Here is an 11,601-nt window from a genome sequence, read left to right as displayed (position 1 = left end):
GTACACACCCCTCTTCCTCAAGAAGAGGGGCCACATCGGGATAGAGTAGAAGGAGTCTGCAGCCCGGGCGGGCTTCTCCAAGAGAGAAGTGACCGTGCCAAGTGGCATCGTGTGAGTTGGGCTCCCAAACGAATCGTCTTGCCCCCTGGCCACGGCAGCCCCGTGGGTGAGACACACCCAGCGCCGGGTCCCTTCTGTCACTTGGACTCCCGCTGAGTGCAGCTTCTTGCTCTGCATGGTTCTGAAGCCACGCTTGGTTTGTGTCACCTGACCCAGCGCCTTCTGTCGCTTGTGCAAATGTTTACCTTACGTTCTCCCCCGCTGGCCGGGGGAAAGGTTTTACTAACGTGCGTGTTCCCCACGGCCCCTCTGCAGATGCACGTTTCCTCCGAAGCCCTGGGATTCCCGTACAGGGACAGACACGGTGACCAGCCCAGCTCTCCCTCACACCGGGAGCCCGTCGTTAAAGGAGCACAGCTTTTCCAGAGAACGTGCTTCCCACCCCTCGACACCTGCCTGAGCTGCCCAGATCCAGCCAGAGCCCTTTCATATAACGTGAAGTGCGAGTTCCCCCCACACGGAGAACTTGAACATCCCCCGATGTACAGCTTTGCGAGGAGAAAGTGCAAACGGCGACTTAGAGTCGGTCCTGTTTCTGCACGGTGCATGCCGGTGTAGATTACCCTTCGGCGAGGGCAGCGTAGCGATTCTTTCCTGCGGGTTAATGCCCTGCGTGAACGTGTTTCCCGGGAAGGTCAGACAAACAGGGACCATTAGCTACGTGGTTTCCCTTTCAGAGACCCGGCAGGCAAGACGGGGTCAGATGCCAGGGATCCAAGCACCAGCGTGTCTGTGGGGCCCTGCAGCTGGTAGCCCGGCCTGGCCCCACATATATGCGTCTGGGAGGGGAGAGCGCGAGACGTGTGGCGGAGTTTGGTGGGGTTGAAACAGGTGCCTAAAGGTTCTGCTAAAGTACCGAATGAATGCTGTGTGCGCGCGAGCGTGTGCGTGAGTGTGTGTCTCTGTTTCTGGGGAGACGGAACAGATATACCCTTTGCTTCTTCTCCTTCCAAGGACAACAAGAAACTCTGGACAGTTTATATGAACACGCAAGAGAAGGTTCTGGAAGGTGTGGGGCCTGGGCACGTGGCGGGGAGGCTCCGGGGACTCTGATTCGCACCTGTCCAGGATCCCGGGCCTGGAGCGACAGAAAAGCAACAGGTGCACACAGCAACCCCCCACGAGAGCCTCTCTCTGGGCAAAGGATGGGGGAAGACGCAGCCCAGCAGGACAGAGCCCTTGGACAAGAATCCTTCTCCTCCGAACACTCAGAAAAGGCCGTGGGTCCACCTCGACCCAGCAAAGGGGTCGTGGGGAGCACATGAGGCCAGAGGCCCCACCAGCCCTGGCGAAACGGTGTCAGACCGAGACTTTCATCACTGGTAGCCGGTCCCGCCGAAGCGTAAAGAGAGAGCACGCAGAAATCTGGGTGTCCGTTCTCGCCCCCCCAGTAACGAGGAGCCCTTCCCTCGGGGTCGGGGGGCCTTGACTCCTACGTACCCTGGCAGGACCACCTTCCCTCTGCCCCTCCAGCGAAAACACAGGGTTTTAAGATTCAGGGTCTAACAATTAAAAAACGTTCAGGTTTCGATCAAGAATCACTTGTCATGCCAAGAACCCAGAAGATCTCAGAATGAATGAAACAAGATTGTTAGAGCAATGGGCAGGGAGGGGGTTGGGGCAGTCCCAGCTCCGGCGTGGTGCAGGTCCCCGACCACAGTCGGAGACCACCCCCGCTCTGTCCAAGGACCACACCGGGTCCCCGACCACAGTCGGAGACCACCCCCGCTCTGTCCAAGGACCACACTGGGTCCCTGACCACAGTTGGAGACCACCCCCACTCTGTCCAAGGACCACACCGGGTCCCCGACCACAGTCGGAGACCACCCTCGCTCTGTCCTGAGACCCAGGCAAGCAGGGAAGGAAAACAGCCCCTGCCCCAGGGCCATGGCACCTTTGGGCCCCTGGCTCTCCTGCCTGGAGAGCCTACGCTGGCTTCGGTAAGGTGACTCCACCATATTCTCTTTCGGCTGCGGGGCCCCGTGGGCTGGCGACCGCAGGTGCGAAGGTCCCCTGGGAGGCAGTGGGAGTGGGGTTTCCAAAACACGGTTTTCTGTTGTTTTAAATTTCCTAACCACAAAAAATGTATGAGTTTCATACTGTCGCAGAGAAAACGGAAATATGATTTACGCTCACAACTTATGGACCCAGTTTCATAGATATTTGGTGCTTCTATCATGAACTTGACAGGTTCGTATTATTTTCTCCCCTAAGAAGTTGTTGAGCGTGGATAGAAACTACTTAAACGTGATAAAGACTCATTGCTAAAACCCCAGATCAAACATTTGACTAAATGGAAAAATGCTGGAGTCATTTCTATTAACTCGGGAACAGCACCCAGGGCCTGCCACGGATCGACGCGGGGCCGGAGGCATTAAGGGAGTCTGTGAGACAGGATAGCGAGCCCCGGGCAGTAACTGTGGAAAAGAAGAGAAAAGTCTCTTTATGCACAGACGACTACGAGCGTGCCTACACAGTGTATTAGATTTTAGTAAAATCGTAGAATTTAGCCAGGTAGGCGGGCACACACGCGGTTCCCATTCGCAACACAACAAAACCACACGGGGTCTCCGGCCACGTTTGACAAGAAGGACGTGCTGCACGGGCTCCTGCGGGTCCCACGGCGGCTCACGGCCTACTCACTACTACTCACGTAGCGGGTGGGTTCCGCTCGCGCAGCCCCCTGAGGTCGCAGCCGGCGGCCGGGAGAGGGGGGAGGCCACCATGTGACTGCGAAAACAAAACCGTCCAGCTGAGCCCGGCCGACCCCCAGAACCGCCAGAGGGGACAGTGGAGATACCGTCAGTGTTCGGAGCCGCGGAGCTCAGGGCTGATCATAGCTGGGGCCTCGGCTCCGGCCGCTGAGCGCTCCGGCCAAGCCCCGAAATTCTGTCCGCGCCATCTCCCGGGGCAGGGGGGGGCCCACAACCGCCTCTGTGCCCAGCTCGGGGGTGGGGGGCCCGGCTGGGGGTGGCCCTCATCCTCCTTGCTGACAAGGCAGAGGGGCTCTGGTCCCGATGGTTCCCTCAACTCTGGGGACGCCTGGAAGAGGACGCTCGGGGACAAGGTCTGACGACTCTGACAAAGTGGCGACAGAGCTGAGGTGGCGAGGGCGGGGGGGGGGGGGGAGGCGAGGAGAGGGCTGCTCTCCAGGGGCCCCACCAGGACGGGGGTTTGAACACCGTGAGCGTCAGCACATCCCGCGATTCGACACCCAGTCAGTAACTAGAGGTGGGGGGGGGTTGCAGATTTTTCTTTTGAGGTAAATGTACTTACAATGAATCGAGTTTTGCAAAAGGAAAACAGCGGTGTAAGCCAAACCCCGTGAAGCGGGAGGACGTTGCCACCAGCGCGGAACGTTCCCGCTGCCCGTCCTCGGTCGAACCTACCACCCCCGCCCCCGGAGGAACCCCTGTCCGGCTTCTCCACCGAAGGTTAGTTTCCTCCGTCCCGGAACGTCTAAGTGGAGTCGTGCATTTAAGGCTCCTTCCCCCGAGCACGTTTTCAAGATTCGTGCATGTGGAATGAATGATGTTGTAGGAGTAGTTGCCTCCCTTTCAGGGCTGAGGAGCCCCCACTGTGTGGACGTCCCGCCCTCCTCTTGACAGGCGGCCGGACCGCTTCCCAAATTTGGCTCCTGGGGACGACAGTGTGTATGTGGCCCGCTGAAGGTCGCACTGCGGCGAGGGCAGGGCCACGACCTGAACTCAGCGTGTCGGTCTGATGCCAGAGGTCTTGGCCTCCCTGGCGGAGGCTTCCGTGGCACGTGCTCTGTGTGCTCTGGGCACGTGCACATCGGGGGTGGGGGGGTCTGCACTGGGGCTCTGAGCCCTGCTTGCTGTAGGCCAGCAGGGTGACCTTGGGCACACAGCTGACCCTGCGTCAGCCTCCACTCCTGGGACCCGCCTGCTCCTCCGGCCGCTGCTGAGGCCGGTACCGTCGGCACCTGCCTCGCCGCGTCCCCCGTCTCCGGTAGGAACCGCCAGGCGCTCACACGACCTCCACGAGCGAGGGCATCAGCCCTGGGGCCACGCTGGACCCGCGGCGACAGAGGCCAACACGGGGGGTGGGGGGGGGGGAACTCCCAGGCAGTGGGACTGAGCTCCCGGCGCTCCAGCGGTGACATCTCCAGAACAAACCCACGTGTCACCTCTGCTCAGTCTCTCTCCTGCTTCGTTCTTCCCAAGCCGCCGTTCCGGCGTCCTGGCGTCACCTGCCCGCACCGACCGCCGGCAAACAAGCCTCGTTTCGGGCCGAGGAGGCACGTGCTGCGCACAGACCGGCAGGGACGGCAAACGGAGAGCCAGTGCCGGGCTGGCGCTCGCGAGCTGGCATCTGTGAGCCCGGGTCAGTCGCTGTGCGGCCAGAAAGCGCCAGACACAACAGGGGCAGATGACGGGCTGGCACGACCCACGAGGCTTCAGGGCATTCGTGGCCCTGCAGTCCCACGGGGCCGTCAGGCTCAGGCGGCGTGATTCCTGCCCTGCCGTGGAAACCAGTGTGCCCGTTCCTCGCGGAATTAAAACCGCAGTCAGATGACACAGCGTCCCTTCGGGCGTCCCCTCGGGGGCGATGCCCGCCCCCACAGCAGCACCTGTCACAGCAGCCGCGTCCGTTGACGGATGATGGATAAACACAGTGTGGTGCAAACAGGCGACAGGGGATTACGTGGCTTACAGAGGGATTTCTGCCACTCGCTGCCACGCGGACGAACGCGAAGGACGCCACGGGCAGCGTCAGGGGACTTCCCGGGAGAGAGCACGTCTTCCGTCTCTGTCTGGGGTCTACCAGGCCCTGGGAGTGGGAACGCCACCCTCCGAGCTCCTGAGAAAGCCGGTGAGGAGGGGGCCTGCCGGGTGCCCCCGGCCCAACACCCGCTGTCAGGGGACGACCGGAGACGCTCAGCTGTTTGGGTCCGAGTCACGCGGGCGCTGGGGTCCTTGGATCCCAGCGTGCAGGCTTCCCACTCCGGGGCGGGGACACGGCCCCTTCTGGGGGGGACAGGCTGACCTTGGGCATGTCTGACTTGCTGACAGAAACCAGAGTCGGTCCCCAAACGCTGTCTGCGGCGGTGCAGACGGACGCGGGCCACAAGCAGCAGTTCCCAGAAGCACGTACTCAGCGTCCGCCGTCGCCAGGTGGGAGACCCAGGGCTGGCGCCAGGGCACAGCTGGGACGGACGCAGAACTGCCAGTCCAGGGTCCAGAGTGCGGCCGGTAGGGCGAGGAGCTGGGAGAGGTCTCTGCAGGGGAGGGGGCTGGGCCACAGAGGACAGGAAGACCTCTGGTGACGTTTAAAGGCGTTTAAAGACCGGAGTCAGCCCCGTGGAGGGGGAGGGGCACGCGCGATGCCCTTGGGCCCAGGAGGGGGTTCGAGGGCCCCAGACACGAGGGTCTGGGAGCTGCCGGGTGAGGGGAGGGGCCAGAGCTGGGTCTGGCGGGGAGGGCCCCATTGGCGTGTGGAGGAGACCGGCCGTGTCCCGATCCACAGGTGCCCGAGCCCCGAGGGTGTGAGGCTGGGAACCGGGGGTGGGGCGGGTGGGTGGCCGTTCCTGCCACCGGCCAGGAGCTTCGGCTCCTTGGAGGACGCCGACACATGTCTGACCCGGCAGCCGGGACGCCTGGGGGTGTCTCTGCTGGGCACCGTCCAGCCTCACTGGCTTCCAGCGCTGGCTCCCCCCACCCCCCTCCCCCACCCAGCCGGCCCGGGGGGCGGAGCCTGTTGGACTGTGTTCCGGGGCCTCCCCGGCGCCCAGAGCCAGACGGAGGCTCAGCCCCTGTAATGCGGATTCTGGGGGGTTTCAACCGGCCCGCACCTGACGAGCAGGCCTGCCTGGGGCAGCGTCCCTGTGACCCCACGTCTTCCTGGGCTTTGGGCTCGGACTGAAGGCTGGCGGGGTCAGGACGTCGGCTCACTGTGCCGGCCCCTCCTCCCCCTGTGGGCAGCAAATGGCTCTTTTACAGGAACTGCGGAGAATGCGTGGAAGGCGGCCCGAAGCGCTAAACATCTGGAGACGGCCGTCCACATGCCATTTAAAATCGTCTGTGTCCCCAACAGGCAGGTGCTCCCCACCGGGGGACTTGGCTTGGATCTGGGGCATCGGGGGGAGCCCGGGGGGCACGAGAGCCCACAGCCGGGAGGCTGGGCCCCGGGTCCCCCTCGTGCAGCAGGGCAGGCGCTGGCCTGAAGATGGGGACGTCCGTGAGGGGCGCTAAGAGGACGGGGTCAGCCAAGGGGCAGGAGGGGCTGGTCCAGGAAGGGTTCTGGGGTGCAAGGCTCCCGATGCCTCCCAACCAGAGGACATGGGGTGCTGCGCTGAGGGCATTCCTTCCTGAGGCAGGAGCCCAGGGGCCCGTGTCATCGAGGGGCCGGCCAGGACCTAGACGGGGACCCACGAGTCCCCAGAGGATGGCCTTTGTCCCGGGAGATGGGACTCCTTGGGGGGGGGGGAGGGGGTTGTTTTGTTTGCATCTTAGAAGGAGCTCCCTACAGGGTTGGAAGTAGGACAAAGGGACGCTGGGCAAGAGGCGGTCCTTCTGATCCGGACCCACCCGAGGACGCAGAGGGGAGCAGCTGGGTGCAGGCCTCCTGGGGGTAAGTGGCCGAGGAGGGACAGAACCTGGGTGTCCTCATTCCCACCCAGATGGCGGGGCTGTGAAGGGCCAGCACGGGGCCGGGAAGCTCCTCGCGGGGCAGAGCCGCCAGCACAGGGCGGGGTAACCGCCGAGCCCTCACAGACCCGGCCTCGGCGCCCCACACGCGGGGACGCCCCCGGCGCTGCGTCTGTGGCCTCGGCCCGGCAGCGCCAGCCCCCCAACTCTCTGAGTGCACCCCCCCGCCGCCCGGCGCCGGGATATAAATTCAGGTTTTCTTGTTTCAAACCCCGTGCTTTCTTCACTTGACCACACGGCTTCTCTGGGGCTCACAAGACCCCCTGGGATCCTCTCCGGATCTCGAGCTCACACCTGTCTGGGCTTTAATCCCAGGGAGGGCAGCATCGCGGGCTCCGCCCCATTCTTTCTAACCTCTCGCCGAATCTGGTGCCTCCCCGCTCACCGCCTGGGCCTCGAGCCACGGTATAGCCGAGCCTGTGGCCGTGTCACCGAAGAAATACAGAGATTCTCACATCACGTTACAGCGTTTACAGAAATCTCAGAATATTGTTCACACAGCCCTGCCGCTTCGCGTTATGGTCGCGAAGACACCTGCCCTTTTGCCTCGTTATTTAGCTGCTGACCCAGGGAAACACGCAGCTGTTATACGTCAGTTCTAAAAATGTTTCGATGATTGTGCTCCCACACAATTCACCGGCTTAGTTTACGTTATGCATTTAAATATTCCCAGGGAGGCTCCCCACTCCTCAGATGACGGCAGGCTTCCGGGCGCAGATGGCCCCGATGCCCAGAGCAGGAGTGGCGAGTCGGAGCTCGCCTGGGTCAGCTTGGTGGGCCCCGTGGCGTCACGGAACGTCTCCAAACCAGGGTTTCTCGCCTGGGCACTGCTGGCATTTGGGGCGACTCCGTGCGAGGGCCCCGTCCCGTGCATGTAGGGTGTCGGTGGCCTCCCCCCCCCCCCGGATGCAAGTGGTGCCCCCGCCCCACAGCGGTGACACCCCAGGAGGTCTCCGGACGCTGCCAAACATCCCCTGGGGTGCAAGACTCCCGGCTGAGGCCACCTGCTAGGTGCCCCGTGTGACCCCCGAGGGCTCCTTGAGGGCTTCCCGCAGTGACGCCTCTGCTCCGAGCTCTCAAGCAGTGAGACTGTTTGAAAAATCCTGTTTTCCTGTTACTAAGTTCAGGGTCGAGAGGGGCTGGCGGCCTTCACCGTGGTAGGTGCAGGTGCAGAACAGGCAGGAGCCGGGACCGAGGGGAACCCCAAAGGCCAGGATGCTGGACCCCGCAGGGCAGGCGCTGTGGCTTCGCTCACCTCAGAGGATCTCTAGTTTCTGTAAAAGCCGGAGGGTGGGTGTCAGGGCCACACTGCTGTCCCGGGTGTTTGGTTCAGGGGGATAGGAGACCAAGGGAGAACAGGAGACCGGGGGGGACAGGAGATGGGGGGGACAGGAGACAGGGAGGACAGGAGACCGGGGGGAACAGGAGACCGGGGGGATAGGAGATGGGGGGGACAGGAGACCGGGGAGGGACAGGAGACCGGGGGCGGGGGGACAGGAGACCAGGGGGGATCAGGATACCAAGGGGGACAGGAGACCAGGAGGGACAGGATACCAGGGGGGAGCAGGAAACCAGGGGGACAGGAAACCAGGAGAAAGGGTGCATTTCTCAGCTCGTTGGGAGCACCGAGGGGGAAGGATGCTTGACCAAGTGCAGCCACCACAGTGGAGCATCTACTCCGGGCCAGGCGCTGTGCCGTCGCTGGATTCGGTCCTGACAGGACACTGGGAGGCAGGTGCCATTCACAGCGTCCCCTGACCGGTGAGGGACGTGAGGCTGAATGCCCGTGTTCCTGTTGCCTCCTGTGAGCGACTGGCCCCGGAAAACCCGAAGCTGACATTGCTACGTGCAGCTAGGGTCCTCGAGGACCGCACCGCGGGACGGAGCGCACGGCCAGAGTGGAGAAGGGGGTGTGGCCTGTGCACGTGGGGGCGGAGCGCTGGGCTCCCCCGAGCACACGACTGGCTCAGCTACTGAACAGATGGCCCGTGAGCCCTGCTAGTGGTGGGAGACACAAACCAGTAAGTTCTTAAGTCAACAAAGAACAAGTCAGGCCGGACTCACTTCATTCTTTTCTGTGGCTTCGCCCTTTGGAGGGTTTGGGGGGCGAACGGGAGGGGCTCAGTGACCACAGAGGACGTCACCATGACGTGCTGCGGGGAAAACAAGCAGCCTCCCCTCCCGGATCTCGGGGAGGAAGCCAATAGCCCGGAGCTGGCTGAGTTCAGGGACGAGGCCCACTGCTGACACATTCCTGGACGTCCACGCCAGGCCGGGCCCAGCCCGTCTACACGGACTCACTCAATACCTCCAGAACCAGGCCTGACATTCTCCAGCCTCTACAGCTGCGGGGACACTAGCAGAGGACGGGGTCCCGTTTGGTGCCGGGAGCCACGGCAGCTGCTGGTGTGTGCGTGCAGGAGACGACCCCCCTGTGCCCGCAGGCGCCCATCTGTCCGCCACGCTCGGGACACGGAGTCTGTCAGACCCCAAATGGGATGTTGAGAGAGCCCGTGGGATGTTCCATCCCGGCTGGGTTCGGGTGGCCGGGGAGGCGATCCTGGTCACAGTCTCGCTGGCCTCTCGCGTTCTCCAGCCCCAAGAGGCAAGAAGTGCGTGAAGTCTTTTCAAGTTTCTAGTTGTGCACGTGGGCCCCTCTCTTGTCCCGTGGAAGCACAGACTTCCGTGCCTGCTGCTGAGTGAAAGGCCACATCCCGTGTGACTCCAGCCAGGTGACTGTCCCAGAAGCAAAGCCACGGGACAGTAAAAGGTCGGCGGCAGCCACGGGTTGGAGGGGACGAGGGACGGGCAGGTGAGCACTCTGCGTGATGCCGTCACCTCACCGTACCGTTGTCCACACCCGGGGAATGCGCGTCTCCAACAGTAAGTCCGGAACTCCAGGTAATAATCCGGGAACCCCCGCTTTCTGGAAGCTCACGCTCTGCATTAGCACCAACCGCTTTTTTCACAAAAGCAAAACCCCCTTTGGATCCCCTTCAGTTAGCAAAACGGCGGGAACAGGTCCTTCGTGAAAGCCAAGCGGCCGAACGCGAACTTTTGGAAAGCAGGGGACACTCTTCCACTGTTGCCACTTCGGCTCAAAAAAGTTTCAGATGGGGGAGGGGGGGACCTACAACGCATCAACGTGGGCTCGCCCATTGTCACAAGCAAACTCCGGGTGGAAATAACGGGAGGAGGGGTGTGGGGTGTGGGGCTCTGCACTTTCCGCTCGATTCTCCCACAACTCAAGCCGTTCTGAAGAATACAGTCTGTTGACAAACTAGAAAGGTCCGTGCGCACGAGCCTAACCAGGGAGCAGGGCTGCCGTGCGCCTGACACCGAGGCTTCCTCCCCGTGTGGAGACGGTGCCCTGCTGGCCACAGCTGTTAAACATTGCTGTGCTGATGCCGCTCGTTCTAAGTCAAGTTTTATGATTTCAAGGCCACTGTGCCCGGGACCCACCCTCCCCGACAACCGACCGCTCTCTCCAGGGCCCTGTTCTGTCTGCCAGAACAGGCCTCTTTATCGTGGGGTCTCTCCTCTTTATCGTCGGGTCTCTCCCCTGTATCACCCAGGAACGTACGGGCATTAACTTTTATGCTTTCGATCCAAGACAGGCTATAAAATTAGGGAAGCAGGGCTGCTGTGTAGCTGATCTGGGTCCTTCAGAGGCCCCGGGAGACTCCTGAGGTCGTCCTGCCCGCCGTGAGCAGAAGCTTCTGGAACATTCAGAGGACGGGACACGTTCCTCTGCACAGAGAGCTCAGGGAGGGGAGAGGCCAGGGGAATGGACCTCACGCTCCCGCCCATCTGCTGGGGGCGGCCTCCAGCAAGCACCCCCCGGGCGGCAGGGGCCCAAGGCAGGGGGAAGGTGCCCGGAAATCATCCACATGACCCCTCGCACACGCTCGGCCACAGGGGAGAACAGCCACCGTTTGTCGACGCCTACTGGGCGCTGCGTGTGTGTCTGCGTTTGCTATCCTGCCCACCACAGGCCAGCGAGGAAGGCCAAGGGGGCCGGCTCTCATTTCTCCGTGAGGAGACGGACGCTCCAGGCGCAACCCCTCGTCCAAACACACAGCCCGCTGGTGGCGGAGGCAGGATCTGAGGCCAGGTGGTGGCTGTGGCAAAGCCGTGCTCTCCCGTGTCACTGCGCGGTCCCCGCAGGGACACCAGGCACCAGGCCCTGGGGCACGGAGAGGGGAGGCACGGGGACAGGAGGTGCATCCGGACCCAGCAGAAGCCTGTGGCCCGAGAGCCTCGAACTCCTCCTGGGCCCGCGGTCTCGTGCGGCTACTGGGACTGGGGCAGGGAGGTGGAGAGGGTTCTGAGGCGCCTCAGGGCACCGGCCTGACTGCCGACCACTGCCCAGGGCAGCACCAGGACCCAGAGGGGCTGCCGGGACCTTCGAACGGAGAGAGAACAGGATTGAGACGTGCTGGGGCCATCACGAGCATCCTTTTCTGCCACACAGGCTCACTATAGAAACAATCACGGGGAAGAGCATTTGTGGGTGAGACGCTGACGTGACCAGAAACCAGAGGGACCGAGGGGGCCAGGGGACTCATTCAGACTCTAATGGGGAGAAGCAGCACCTCCTTCCAAGAGGCCGCGATGCTGAGAACACTGCTGCCGCTAGCACCTGGGTGTCCGTGGCACCTGCGGGACCGGCCTCCCAGGTGCAGGGCTGGAGCGGCACCCCTGCACGTGGCTCACCGGTGAGAGGACTGCTCTCTACTTTGGGAGGGAGAACACTTTCCGGGGCCCTTCCCAGCTGTCCCGCAGGAAAGGAGGCACTTAGCCAGAGGTC

Source organism: Lynx rufus, unplaced genomic scaffold (assembly GCF_022079265.1).
Source record: "Lynx rufus isolate CCGP_SWC_20201006 ecotype Redwood Valley unplaced genomic scaffold, mLynRuf1.p SCAF_15, whole genome shotgun sequence".
Taxonomy (NCBI): Eukaryota; Metazoa; Chordata; class Mammalia; order Carnivora; family Felidae; genus Lynx; species Lynx rufus.
The sequence above is the reverse complement of the archived record's forward strand: the minus strand, read 5'-3'. Positions refer to the sequence as shown.